Raw genomic sequence first — 14,612 nt, forward strand, 5'->3', positions numbered from 1 at the left:
CATCCGCGACCGAGGGGAGGGGGCCGGTGCCCTCCCTGCGCCGGTGTGGCCCCGGGGGAGGGGTGGACGGAGCCTTGGGAGCCGGGCCCTTGGAATGTCAGCTCCTTTGCTGTGACACTGCTCTCTGGGGTTTTTGCCTCCGCCGCCCCCTTCGTTCCTTCCTTCCTTTCCCTGTTCTTCTTGTTTTCACATGGAGTCTCTCGCCTAGAAAGTGCAGACCTGAAATATTCCGTGATCCTCCCGCCTCAGCCAGGCCCACCAGCCGGGTTCCTTTCCTAAAATCCGAGACAGGGTCTTTCTGTGTATCCCTGGCTATCCCAGAGCTGGCCTCAGACTCACAGAGATAGGCCTGGTCCTGCCTCCCTAAAGCTGTGAGCTACCTACCACACCCGGCACGTTTTTGTTTTTGTTTTTTAAACAGTCTAAAACTCATTTTGGATTGAGCCTTATGGGGCAGACCTGTATCCAACTCCACAGGCTGGTCCATAGGAAGAGCCAGTGTTCCAGGCTGGACCGGGCTGCATAGGGAAAGGCTATGAGCAAGTGAAACTAAAGGAACTCTTTTGGGCAGGAATGCCTTTAGGACCAGATCGATGCCTGGAGTCTCTTCCCACTCTGGCACTTTATAAAGGATGAGGAGGAGAGCATCAGAATTATTGTGTATTGTAAGTGTAATTCTAGTACTTGGCAGACTGAGGCAGTGAGATACTTGAAGGAAGAGAAGAAAAAAACGAGTGTGTGTGTGTGTAGTTCAGTTGGTAGAGTGGTTGGTTGCCCTGCATGCACAGAGACCTAGATTTGATCTCCCCAGCAACACACAAAATTCAGCCTCTTGTCGCATGTCTGAACTTGAAGTACTCTGGGGTATAAGTAGGAGAAATGCCAAGGTCATTTTTAGCTACATAATGAGTTCGAGGTCCACCTGGCGTTCACAAGCAAACAAAAAAGAGGAGGAGCCAGGGCTGTAGATCAGTGGTAGAGTGCTCCAGCAAGGAAAAGACCCCGGGTTCAACAGTCAGTCAACAAAGCAAAAAGTGCATGTTCGGCAGACTCCGTCAGCTGCTCAGGTTTTCTTCAGTGTGACAAGGGTCGTCGAGGAAGAGGAAACTTCAATTGAGAAAAATGCCTCCATCACACTGTCCTGTAGGCAAGTCTACAGGACATTTTCTTGGTTAATGATTGATGTGGGAGGGCCCAACCCACTGGAGATGCTGCCACCCCTAGGCAGGTGGTTCAGGGTGGTACAAGAAACACATCCACCTACCCCCGCCATAGCTGGCCCCTGACATGTCCTCCTAGAAGCCCTATTCAATCCTCCCCGGTGTCTAGGATTCTAATGTGGAAGGAGAGAGTGTGGTTAGTCGAAAAATGTACAAGGCTTACCCTGAGGATCCTTTTTGACCATCCATTGAAGCCAAAGTAGTTCTTGGCATCGTGAGCTGTTTAGGGCAAAGGCCTGATGTCGCAGGGCCTTGTGTCTAGTGCCGAGACGAACCTGCAGTCAGGAGAGAGACCCACAAATGTCACAGCCTGCCAGGTTCTACTCTGGAGACGCGAGGTCAATCAATTCCAAGTCCGTAAGGGACAGTGAAGATCAGGGGTCAGAAGGAGGTCCCAAGTCCCGCATCAGAGTGAGCCCCACACACAATGCTGTCCATCTAAGCCTCAGTGCTGTCCGCCATCATTGTTAGGATCCCTGGTTAAGTGGCAGGTTGCCCTGGAGGCCAGAGATGGAGCTCGGTTGGTGGAGTGTCAGCCTAGCATGCAGGAAGCCCAGGGTTCAAGCCTGAGCAGCATCACAAAAACCAGGTGTGATAGCGTTCCAAACAGAGAGAGGGCCGGGAGGTGGTGGTGCATGCTTTTAGTCCCAGCACTCGAGAGGCAGAGCCAGACGGATCTCTGTGAGTTCGAAACTAGCCTGGTCTACAGAGTGAGTTCCAGGAAAGACACTAAAACTACACAGAGAAACCCTGTCTTGAAGAAAAAAAAAAAAAAAGAGAGGGAGAGGAAGGAAAGAAAGCAGCAAAAAACTGTGGAAACGAGTTGAGTGAGCAAATAAAGAGTTTGTCTCCCCATCTAGTGGCTCCTGTTTGAGAATCTGACACAGCAGGGGAGGTGAACCATCCACCCACCCCCCTCCAAGTTAAGAACCCCTGTTACAAAGTAACATAGAGGCTGGTGGCCAGTTAACAAGCTTTTTCCGCACTTCAAATACCAAGTCTTGAGTTTACATACTTTACACATTACTGTGGATTCCTTATGGAAAGCGACCTTAGAGTTGGCACAGAACACGCTTGGACACCGATTCTCAACATACAGGAGATTTATGCCCCGCGAGGGGCAAGCTGGGATGGTGCTGGAGGGGTGTGGAGGCTGCAGCGCCAGCAGCAGCAGCGAGCGAGCAAGGTGTCTTTTGTTTTGCTTGTTTTGTTGGTTTTGAGGAGTTGGTTTTTTAAGGAGAGAAGAGGGAGGTCTGTGCTAGGGGAATCGTTAAGTCCTAGGCTAAGTCCTGGTTCTACAGCCCTCTATTAGCCAGTGTAGCCAAATAATGAACGTTGACTGCTGGACCTTGGTGATCAGTGTCAGAAATGAGTCAGTGGCCATTTGAGGGAATGGACCTGGGGGGGGGGGGCTATCCTTAGGAATGTGATGTCACGGTTTAGCAAGGGGGAAGGAAGGAGCGCGACTTGCTGGCGCCATGTTTACAACGTTCGGGCCTCTTAGCGAGCCCTTCACCTTACTTACTCATTCCTTCCCAGAAGTCTCCCCTCATCATTAGAAAGTGGTGTTTGTTGGGGATCTCCAGCTCAGGGGCCCATTACACACACACACACACACACACACACACACACACACACACGGCTCCTCCCCTGGAGCAGCCCTCTCCAGACCCTGCCCAAAGAAAGCCTGACAAACAGCAGCTCCTCCCCCGGAGGGTATTTAAGGGGCCCCCCTAAGGAGCAACCTTGTGGGTTCCCCTCTTTCCCCGAGCCCACCCCGGAATGCTTTGCTGGGATTAAAACCCGGAATTTAATTTGACCTGATCTGATTTACTGCTTCGACGGAGAAACCCAGTATTGGCATAACGGAAACCTTTCATTGTTATTCATAAAACTTGAATAATACAAATAAATTCAACATATTGTTAGTTACTTATGCATCTGTTTATATGTTCTCCTAAGTATCCAAGTGGCCAACACCTTCATTTTCCGATTCCAAGAACCAAGTGTAGTTCATAGCATCTAATAGAGGATCGAGGAAGTAAATAAAACTTGCAAGGCTCAGGAAGTTTCTGAAACCCAGCCGCCCCACCTATCCCACGTAAATAAGCAGTAACAATTGTGGCCAGAGAAGACTCTTCAGGTAGCCCAGAAGATACTCAATGGGTAATGTGTTGGGTTTTTTTGTTTGTTTATGTGGGTTGGTTTGGTTTTTTTCAAGACAGGGTTTTTCCATGTAGCCCTCTGTAGACCAGGCTTATAGCCATTTCTTTTACTGTTCATATTACAAAATCAGGGACAAATATTAAAGATTAAAAACCTGAGATAAAGCTGGGTGGTGGTGGCACACGCCTTTAATCCAGCACTCGGGGAGGCAGAGGCAGGTGAATCTCTGAGTTTGAGGCCAGCCTGGTCTACAGAGCGAGATCCAGGACAGTCCCCAAAGCTACACAGAGAAAATGTATCAAAATATATCAAAAATATCAAAAATAACAACAAAACCCCAAGCCCCTGAGATAATCGCAAGCGACCTCGACACACACAGCCACCAGGCACTTCCTGGCAAAAAGCCAGGGCAACCCCTTGGCCCCGCCTCATCCTCTTCCAGGCGCCTCTTTCTCACATCCCCAGTCAGCCAGGGAACTCCATGATCCATTCCGGCCTGCTGAATGTGAACCCCGCCTCTCGTGCCAAACACTCTATTCCATTGGACATCGGACCACAACATAGACAAAATTCCTGTAATATAGGTTGGCCTTGAACTCACAGAGATCCGCCTGCCTCTGCCTCCTGAGTTCATGTGCCACCACCGCTGGCTTATGTTTTTGTGCTTGAGAGAACTGCAAAGCAAAGTTGAACTTCCAAATATTAAGGTCTGTTATTATCATGTCTTGGTCTGATACATTTATTTACTTATTTATATATTTATTTTTGATGTTTCAAGACAGGGTTTCTCTATGTAGCCCTTGTTGTCCTGGAACTCACAAAACAAAAAAATTATTAATGGTCAGACTGGTAAATCTCTGAATGACCCCAGACCCATAACAGATACCAGCTTTCATGAGTCTTTTAGCAGGGTGGGCTGCTAAAGCAGCTGCCTGTGACTTTTCTGTGTTCCCACAAGTCACCCATTTCCTTGGATCTATAAGTAACCACATATACACAGTTCTCCAGCAGAGTGGTGGGATCTTTTCTCTTGTCAGCTAGCAATGCCTTTTCAGGGTGTGACCCTCTCCCTAGAAAATGTCACACACCACTCTACACTGTGGTTCATCTCTGGCTCGAGCTCTCTCTTTAAAAGATTGATTGATTATGTATACAGTGTTCTGCCTGCTCACCAGAAGAGGGCGCCAGATCTCATCACAGATGGTTGCGAGCCACCATGTGGTTGCTGGGTATTGAACTCAGGACCTCTGGAGAGCAGCCAGTGAGTGCTCCTAACCTCTGAGCCATCACTCCAGCCCTATCTCCGGCTTCTTAGCCCCCTTCTCCCTGCAGCCCACTGTGCTGATTTTTGGTGCCGCCCCTTGAGTATGTCAACTGCGGGTTCCTGCTTTTTCAGGCTCCTTCTCGGATTCCACACGGAAACACAGTATTTCGAAGCTGCATGTAATGGCTTTCACCTGTAATCATAGCACTGAGGCGGCTGAGACAGGAAGGTTGCAATAAGTTCCAGTCTAGCCTGGGCTGCAGTATGAGACACAGTTTCAAAACAACAAAAAAGAAATGTGTAATAACAAACAGATAAATTGGAATTCTAAGGGTCTCTTTCCCTAAGGGTCCGTGCACCCCTTGACCTGGTCAGAGTTTGCAATAACTAGGGGACCGTCTTGTGACCACTGGCCCTCCCCAACTGATTGTTGAATGCATCTCTTCATAAAGAAAGAGCCTAGGCCCAGGTATAAAGGTAGAGAAAGGGAAAAAAAACTAAGGAAAGTGGAAGAGAGTGATGATCTCCTGTGATCCTCAATCCTGTATCTGAAGCATTGTGAAGAACCTGGCAGAGCTTATGGGTCAGACACAGCGAACCGGCTGAAGGAGCCATCCTTCTTGCTTCCGGTTATGAGCTATTCCAGGCGTTGCTGCGCGCTGGGCAGGGCATGCAAATGAGGAGGTGGCCGCGTCTCCCAGGAACTCTGGGAGCGAAACGAGCAACAAAAAGATCCTCGGCCCACGCTGGATCTCGCAGGCTTTCCCTGGAGCGAAGGTCGTGGTCAGGAAAGAGCAGGAGAGTCGGTGTCGGGCGCGTGGCTGTGGTTGCGTGGGTGTTTGCGACCGTGATGTCAAGGTGTGTGCGCACGTGAGTGTTGCGGGCGGTTGTGTTGGGGGAGTTATCGCTTCTCGGCCTTTTGGCTAAGATCAAGTGTAGTATCTGTTCTTATCAGTTTAATATCTGATACGTCCTCTATCCGAGGACAATATATTAAATGGATTTTTGGAACTAGGAGTTGGAATAGGAGCTTGCTCCGTCCACTCCACGCATCGACCTGGTATTGCAGTACCTCCAGGAACGGTGCACCCCCTCGGGGTACCTCTCACGCTGGTTTCAAAGTAAGATTTGACTGGTCTTTTGTTTTGGAGTTTAGTTTCTATGCACTTAGCAGTGCTTTTAACTTCTAAACGTGGCGTCTGTTTTCTGTAGTGTTTGGAGTACGCTTTCTCCATATTTGGCTTTTGGTGTTTAGTAATCTTAATGTTATAATTCTACCTTTTATATTCCCAGACAGGGTTTCTTTGTGTAGCCTTTCCTGGATCTCGCTCCATATCCCTGGCTGCCCTAGAACTCGCAGTGATCCGCCTTCCCTTCCCCCAGAGTGCTGGGATTAAAGGCCTGCACCACCACCGCCCGGCATAGTTTTTTGTTTTTTAATACTGTGTTTTTTTCTGTGTTGGTCTGGGACACTTGCACACCTGCTGGATGATCTGCTTGTGAGCATTTTTTCCTCTCTGTACTGGGGACCTCAGTTGTCTTGTTTTCAAGTACCGAACTCATTACAATTTGAAACTGGCCTGTAACTTGATAGGCTGCTTTGAAATTTCAGGGTTGTAATTTTTTTACAAGCTGCTTCGAAAATCACAGTTGAGGGCTGTAGAGATGTGCCTCAGTGGTTAAAACCACTGGTTGTTCTAGAGGTCCTAAATCCAAATTCCCAGCATCCACGTGGTGGCTCACAGCCATCTATAATGAAATCCGGTGCCCTTTTCTGTGATGCAGAAATACATGCAAGTAGAGCACTCATATTCGTAAAATACATAAATATTTTAAAAAGTCAGACTTGGGGCTGGAGCGATGGCTCAGAGGTTAAGAGCACTGACTGCTCTTCCAGAGGTCCTGAGTTCAATTAATTCCCTGTGTCCACATGGTGGCTCACAACCATCTGTAATGAGATCTGGCATCCTCTTCTGTATACATAATAAATAAATAAATCTTTAAAAAAAAAATCAGACTTGTCTTTTTCTTAGTTCTTTTGTTATTTTTGTCATAGAGTTGGTAATGACCCATCTCATCTCCACATTTCCTGTGGTTTTCTTTAGATTGTACTCTGTGCTGTAAGGTCCGAGTTGCATTTCTGGAGCACCTACCCACCATTTGTAGTACTGACATAGGATAACCGCTTCTTGGTTTTAGTTGTGGGAGTTCTGATTACACAGACAAGCAATAACTAGACAAGTACCCAGGAAGTGATTTAAATCCGTCTGTTCAACCAGGCAATGGTGGCACACGCGGAGGAATCCTGTCTTGAAAAAACAAACCAACAAACCCACCACAATATAGAAATTAGAATTTATGCTCAGATGTTAGTTTAAATTTCATTTTCTCTTGTTTTTTCAAGATAGGGTTTCCTCTCTAGCAGCCCTGCTGCTTCTGCCTCTTGAGTGCTGGGATTAAAGGCATGCACCACTGTGCTTGACTCTGTCAATTTAAATTTCCTTTTCCTCACAAAAAAAGAAGAAACTCGAAGCGAGCATATTTCTACATTTTCCAGCCCTAACTTGAAGCCCTACAAATACTGTCAAAAAGAAAATTTAGGAATCAATGGGAGCCAAATCATGTTCACTTCGTAGAAAAATTAAATAGTGACAGATTTCTCCACCAGGAGGCAGCATCTGCTAATTTCCAGCCCTAGGCTCTAGTATAAAGCTTAATGGTTTGGGGATGATGGTTCCCGTTTGGGAAAAACAGCCTTTTCAATACATACCTTGCTCCAGCACCCATTATGAGAGACAAGTTGGGTGTTTTTGTGTATGATCGTTCTTTCCCCTTCTCTCAAGTTCTGTCTCTCTGAAACAGGGTCTTACTGTGTGTCCCAGGCTGAGTCCTAGGATGAGGCTGGTCTGAAAATCAAGACAATCTTCTTTGGGCTGCCCAAGTGTTGGTCTTAAAGGCATGGGTGTGTTGGTCTTAAAGGCATGGGCAGCCCCACACGGATGTTTCTCCATTTTGTGTATCAAATTAAAGAACTGGGATTTGAAGTGGTGGTGGAGTTGGTGGTGGAGGCGGATGGGAAGAGTCTTGGTGAGTCCCTAGCGGATAGCTGCTCCTCACTCACTCTCTGCAGCTCCTCCAGACCCCTCTCTTCATCTGCTCATTCAAACATGTTCTTGGTAAAGATGCTGTGGGGGCAGCAGTGGTGCCACACTCTGCAAGCTCATATTCGGGGGCAGAGGCAGGAGGGCCTCAAGTCAGCTGGGCGCAGAGTGAGACCCTGTCTCCAAAAACACGCCTCAGCTGAGATGTGTTCAGTCACTTCCAGGGTGACCTCCACCGGTCCTCTCGCGCTCCCTTACTCCAGAGCAAGGCCTACTGTGAGGAAGAGAGCCTGTAATCACCGAAATCTCTCATTACATACTGGGTGTGTGTGTGTGTGTGTGTGTGTGTGTGTGTGTGTGTGTGTGTGTGTGTGACAGTTCCAGGGAGAAGTTGCTTCTTCAATCCAGTGTATTAGCGAGGGACTGGATGCACACTTACTCTGAAGTCCAAGGTTTTAGCGTATCAGGGTTGGGGATATTAAGGATGTATAAGGTTTCATCCCATTACCGACCTCTATTTTTCTCCCCCCAAAATCCATGTATGGTAATAGAGGGCTGGCTTAACAGTTAGGAGCACTGGCTGCCCTTCAAGAGGATTCAGGTTTGATTCCCAGCAACCCCATGGTGGCTCACAACCCTCTGCAACTCCAATTCCAGGACTCAGTTACTGTCTTCTGGCCTCTGTGGGCAACCAGGAACTCACATGGTGCGCACACATACATGCAGATGAAACACTCATACACATAAAATAAAAACAAATCTTAAAAAGTCTACCTGTATGAAATTGTCAAAGAATAAGAGATTAAAAAAACCTCTCCCAGTATTTTATTTATTTATTTATTTTTTTTAGGAAGATCTGTTTATTTTATGCATTTGAATGTCTTGTCTGAAGGTATGTCTGTGCATCTTGGGTGTGCCTGGTGCCCAAGGAGATCAGAAGAGGGCATCAGATTCTCTGGAACTGGAGTTACGGATGGCTGCTAGCCACCATGTGCGTGCTGGGAACTGAGCATGGTCCTTTGTGAGAACATCAGGTGCTCTTTACCAGTGAGCCAGCTCTCCAGCCCTGCTTACTTTCTTTTTTTTTGGTTTTTCGAGACAGGGTTTCTCTGTAGTTTTGCACCTTTCCTGGAACTCACTTTGTAGACCAGGCTGGCCTCAAACTCACAGAGATCCGCCTGGCTCTGCCTCCCGAGTGTTGGGATTAAAGGCGTGTGCCACCACAGTCCGGCTCTTTTTTTTTTTTTTTAAACTGGCAGAATGTTGTTTCCTGTGGAAATCTACACGTCTACAGCATATGATCCTAGCAGAAGATGTCAAAGACATGCTCACTGAGCTTTGCAAAGAGATCAGCCTACTCTTGTTAACAAAGGGACACTGAGGGAGAAGGTAGAGGCTTGTGCCTGCCAGTCATTTGACTTGGATGCAACAACCGGGTTCCTTTTTAAACAGAATAAATCAGGTGGTAGTTTCCTATGCCTTTAATTCCACCCCTCGGGACGCAAAGGCAGGAATATCTCTTAGCTCCAGGTCAACCTGGAGGATAGAAATTCATGCCTTAATCCCAGCATTCGGGAGGCAGAGGCAGGCAAGATCGCCTAATGAGTTCGAAACCAGAGTAGTGTATATAGCGAGTTCCAGGCCAGTCAAGGGCTACGTAGTGAGACTTAAAAAAAGAAAAACCTGCCGGGTGGTGGTGGCGCAGGCCTTTAATCCCAGCACTCGGGAGGCAGAGGCCGGCGGATCTCTGTGAGTTTGAGGCCAGCCTGGCCTACTAAGTGAGTTCCAGGAAAGGCGCAAAGCTACACAGAGAAACCCTGTCTCGAAAAAAAAAAAAAAAAAAAAAGAAAAACCTGACTTATGGTGGCACATACCTGTTAATCACGAGCAATCAACTGGACAGGCTGGTGGTTCCAACCTGTATTCGGCAGTGAAATGCTATTGCTATCACGAAAAAGAGGCGCTCCTTACGGCAGTAGGGCCAATCGGGCATGTTTTAGGTTTCTAGATAGTAACAGATAGGGCAAGGCCTCATTTTCCAGTGTAAAGAGAGTAAACCTACCCACTAAGTCTCCTTTGACCCTTCATACTCAAGTGCCCACCTTCACACACCACACACAAATGCACAAAGTTTTTTTTTAAAAACTTACGTTTTTTGTTTTTTTTTTTTTAAAAAAAAAAGAAAACAGAGCCAGGTATATTTGGCACACACCTTTAATCCAAGCACTCAGAAGACAGAGGCAGGTGGATCTCTGAGATCTCAGCCAGATCTACATTGGGAGTTCCAGGCTATCCCGGAGTACCCAGTGAGACAGTCTAAAAACAAAACAAAAAAGACTTAAACAAGGGCTGGAGAAAGGGCTCAGAGGTTAAGAGCACTGGTTGCTCTTCCAGAGGTCCTGAGTTCAACTCCCAGCACCCACCTGGTGTATCACAACGGATCTATAATTCCATCTGGTGCCCTCTTCTGGCCCACAGGCAAAATACTGTATACGTAGTAAGTAAGTCTTTAAAGATTTTAAAAAACAGGGCTGGAGAGATGACTGTTCTTCCAGAGGACCTGGGTTCGATTCCCAGCAACCACATGGTGGCTCACAACCATCTGTAACGAGATCTGGTGCCCTCTTCTGGCCTGCAGTCATACATGCTGTATACATATATTTATAATAAATAAATAAATCTTAAAAAAAAAAAAGATTTAAAAAACAAAACAAAAACCAGGGAAGGCAGTTCTTACACTGTGCTGGTGAAAATCAAACCAGTCCAGCCACTATGGAAATCAATATTGCGGCTTACTCAAACTAACTATCCATTTCCACATAGCACAGCTATACTGGGTGTTTACATCAAGGACTCCAAGTCACAGACACACTTTCACAATTGCCTTTGTTACAGCCCGAGCACAACAATAAGGTATGGATCTTAGGTTCAAAAGCAGGAATGGATGAAGAAAATGTGGCATGTCTACAATGCAACTGTTTTCAGCCATAAAAATCAACTTAGTTGTCTGCAGCAGAAACAATGCAGATAATCACATTAAGTGGATTAAGCCAATCAAATGTTTTCTCTTACCCGTGCTTCCTCGATTTGATATGCATACGTGCACATGCACAAGTATGTAAACCATGACAGTAGAACAGGATAGAGCTGAGAAAAGGGAGGGTCGGGAAGTATCAGAATGTATGTTAAACATCAATAAACGCACACATGCACAGAAGGCTAAATACACGTATTACAGAGAGCTAGACATGGTGGTGGTTGTGTGATAAAACTTTTCCTGGGGAGACACAACACACCACTTCTCACCAGACAGGGATCCCGGGACAGACCCACGTATGGAGACCACCGAAGTCCAACTTGGTGAACTCTGAGGTTTTTTGGTAATCTGTTGTTTTTCAAGACAGGGTTTCTCTGTGTAGCTGTGGCTGTCCTGAACCGTGAGTTTTATTGGGGTCACTTACAGGAATATGGGTGAGGGATTACTTACAGGAGCAGAAATGTCTCAAAGACAGCTTCATCACCAAGGACCACCCCAGCATGGGTGACAGCTCACAAATCTGGGAACCTGGAGCACACTGCACAGCCTACTGGCAGCTCAACAGGTTGGAGAGTGTCCTTTCCAGGTGCCTCAGTTGGTCTAAACCTGTTCCAGGAACTGTTCAGGTCTAAGAGTCTTTGCAGCTCAGCTTTGCTCTGAGAGGACTCTGAGCTTTTTTGTTTACTCTGGCAGGGAGCGGGGGGGGGGGGGGGGGGGGGGGGCGGGGGCTAGTGATTCTGGTCAGTTTCAGGGACTTCCTGGAGCTATTTTGGGTTGTTTGCCTTCCTGCTCTGTAAAGCTGTCTGAGAGGGACTCTGAGCTTTTCTGTTTACTATGGCGGGGGTGGGGTTGGGGTGGGGTGGGGTGGGGCGGGCGGAGTGGGGTGGTGGTGGTGGGGGGATGGGGGGGGATGGGGTGGTGGTGGTAGTGATTCTTGTCAGTTTCAGGGACTTCCTGGAGCTATTTTGGATTGTTTGCCTTCTTGCTCTGCAAAATGCAATGTTTTTTTTGTTTTTTTTTTTTTTTTGGTTTTTCGAGACAGGGTTTCTCTGTGTAGCTTTGCACCTTTCCTGGTACTCGCTTTGGAGACCAGGCTGGCCTCGAACTCACAGAGATCCGCCTGGCTCTGCCTCCCGAGTGCTGGGATTAAAGGCATGCGCCACCACCGCCCGGCTTAAAATGCAATGTTTTAATCTTGGAGGAAACTGTTACACAACTAAGGATAACAGAATTTTCCCAAGTTCCTGCCCTGAGAAAATTCCTCCCAGAGTCTGGGAAAGACACTACATACAGTGTGGGGTATCTGAGGGAAAGGAATTTACGTACACTATGCTCTTTTGTCCATTGACTTTATTCCTTTATGATAAAACTATCTATACAGCTTCTGTTCTGTCCTGAGTCTCAGTTCCTCTTTGTACCCAGTTTTCCTGTCCTCATAGTTTTAGTAAGCTCCTATGCTTTTGACCTGATCTTCACCCTCTGTTCATTCGTCCTCCATCTATATTTCCCGGCTCCTTACCCCTGGCCCTGATAAACTCTACAAGAGATCTGCCTCACCCTCTACAGGATCTGTGTCTTCCTCTCTTCTCCCTGGCCACGCGGCTCTGTCTCTCCCTGTGGAATTCGCTCTAGTCTTAGGTTGTGCAAAAGGCCCTACTGTCCTCAGTCAATTGCTCTGGAATGCCCCTGGGCTTGAAGGCAAGGGATGGTATGAGCTTCATTTGCACAAGAAACAAAGCTATGCACCTGCATCCTGCTGGTCTCCTAGGCCTTGTCAGGGTGTTAGCTATCTCGTGGATCAGCATCTGAGAAGCTTGGCTGTTTGCCAATGTGGTCTGGGAGTATTTGGGCACACAAGAATTTCATAGTAGAAGACAGCTGAAATATTAAGGCTGTATAACACCAAATATTCCATGATAAATGGCTTCCCATTTGATGGACCCTTGGCCGGTCAAAGTATAGCTTTGCTACACAGCTGAATCTCTATAATATATTCTTGCAGCCCAAAAGACACAACAGTGTTGTACTCCTGTAATCCTAGCACTTGGGAAATGAAGGCTAGAAAATTGTGAATTTTGCGACCAGTCTAGGCAATACAGTAAGTTTTCAGGACATAGTGAGCTGAGGAATTCCAGGCTATAGAAAGAGACTGTATTTTTATTTTTGGTTTTTTGTGACAGGCTTTCTCTGTAACTCTGGCTGTCCTGGAACTCGCTCTGTAGACCAAGCTGGCCTCGAACTCAGAAATCGGCCTGCCTCTGCCTCCAGAGTGCTGGGATTAAAGGCATGTACCACCACCACCCGGTTGAGACTGTCTTTTTAAAAAAGGGGGGCTGGAGAGATGGCTCAGAAGTTAAGAGCACTGGCTGCTCTTTCAGAGGACCCAGGTTCAATTCCCAGCACCCACGTGGCAGCTCACAACTGTCTGTAACTCCTGTTCCAGGGGATCCAATGCCCTCATACAGACATGCATGCAGGAAAAACACCAATGTACATAAAATAAAAAAATAATTTGAGAAAAAAAAAAGAGGAACTAGGAGATTAAGCTCAGTCTGTTATAGGTCTGGGTCATTCAGAGATCCACCAGTCTGGCCATGAATATACTTTAACAAAGAGGAGGCTTTTCTTCAGATACTAGCTCAAGGTCTCCACCAGGCCTGGGGATTCCCAGATGTAGTGCCGAACCACTACTTTGCACGATACTTGCAAACAGATGTCTTGCAAGTATCTCAATTAACTAGAGCAAAACAAGCTTTTTGTTACAGGATCAGAACCAACGTTAATCTTGTGACCTGTGACCTTGCATACACAAGTTTTGTTAGAGTTGTACAAGACTAGGCAATTACAGAAACAACCCTGAGCAGTCCTTAACATTTGGTAGGTCCAATTTTGCTTTATGGTTCTCTGAAGCACAGTAATTTTAAACTTTTAAACATAAAGTTAGCCATCAACATGACATTGTCTATCACAAGTCATAGGGGATTTATCTACTATGTGAAAAATCCTAGATTGTATCTTGTGAATGAAAATCCCTAAAAAGGTTCGTGTCTGGCCGTGAACACAATGCTCCTGAAGGAGTCTGTGTCTGCAGACTGGTGGACGGATGGAATTTCAGTACTGTGGTGAGACTGGAATTTTGTAGGTTCAGAGCCTGATTACTTCATCTTGGGCAAGTGTTCGGCTCTGGACAGCCATGCCTTGCCCCACTCTGTATCTCAACTAACACCTTGTGTGTGATAATGAATAAAAACCTTAGGAGCTACTAACTTAGCAGAACACAAGCGTCCACCAACCTAAGAGCTAAGATTGTCAATAGCATATGTAAAACAGTTCCCCCATCTCTATGTATCTACCTCTCTGGGGTACTCACCAATGTGTTTTTAAATTGCCTCAAGACTTTCTTTGTTCTGTAAAACTATAAAAACCTCGTGAAACTACTTTCACATTGGAACATGGAATTTGGGGTCAGCTAAATCTGTTCCGGGTGTAAGGATTCTGTCCTTAATTACGTCATCAGCCTGCGACAGCATCCCAGCCTAAAAAGCGGGTGGGCCCACTGTGCGTCTTTCTTTCCTTTCCACTCCTTCCTTCCGTCTGTCCCCTCTCTTCCTCCCCCTCGCCCCCAGCCTCCCAATAAAGCTCTAAAGAGGTAACCATGGCTGTGATTTTTCCGATCAGCACTCTCCTCCGCCGCCGGCACGGCCAGCCACGCGCAGTGCGCCGCCGATTAACCAACACCGGGCCATGGTCACGCAATGGCTCCAGAATAAACTGTCTTATTCTCTTAAAGATGTGAGCTGAGGTTTTTACAGTCTCTAGTGCAG

The 14,612-nt window shown here is 46.9% G+C and overlaps 1 non-coding gene across 1 annotated transcript; it reads left to right on the plus strand.

Annotated features, from left to right (window-relative positions):
* Positions 1-5,553: 5,553 nt before the first annotated feature.
* Positions 5,554-5,744, plus strand: LOC128123594 (U2 spliceosomal RNA). Its single transcript, XR_008222764.1, has one exon. It is a non-coding gene; the product is annotated as a U2 spliceosomal RNA (small nuclear RNA).
* Positions 5,745-14,612: the final 8,868 nt, after the last annotated feature.

This window comes from Peromyscus californicus, unplaced genomic scaffold (assembly GCF_007827085.1).
Source record: "Peromyscus californicus insignis strain IS unplaced genomic scaffold, ASM782708v3 Scaffold_3__1_contigs__length_106647218, whole genome shotgun sequence".
In the NCBI taxonomy this organism is placed as follows: domain Eukaryota; kingdom Metazoa; phylum Chordata; class Mammalia; order Rodentia; family Cricetidae; genus Peromyscus; species Peromyscus californicus.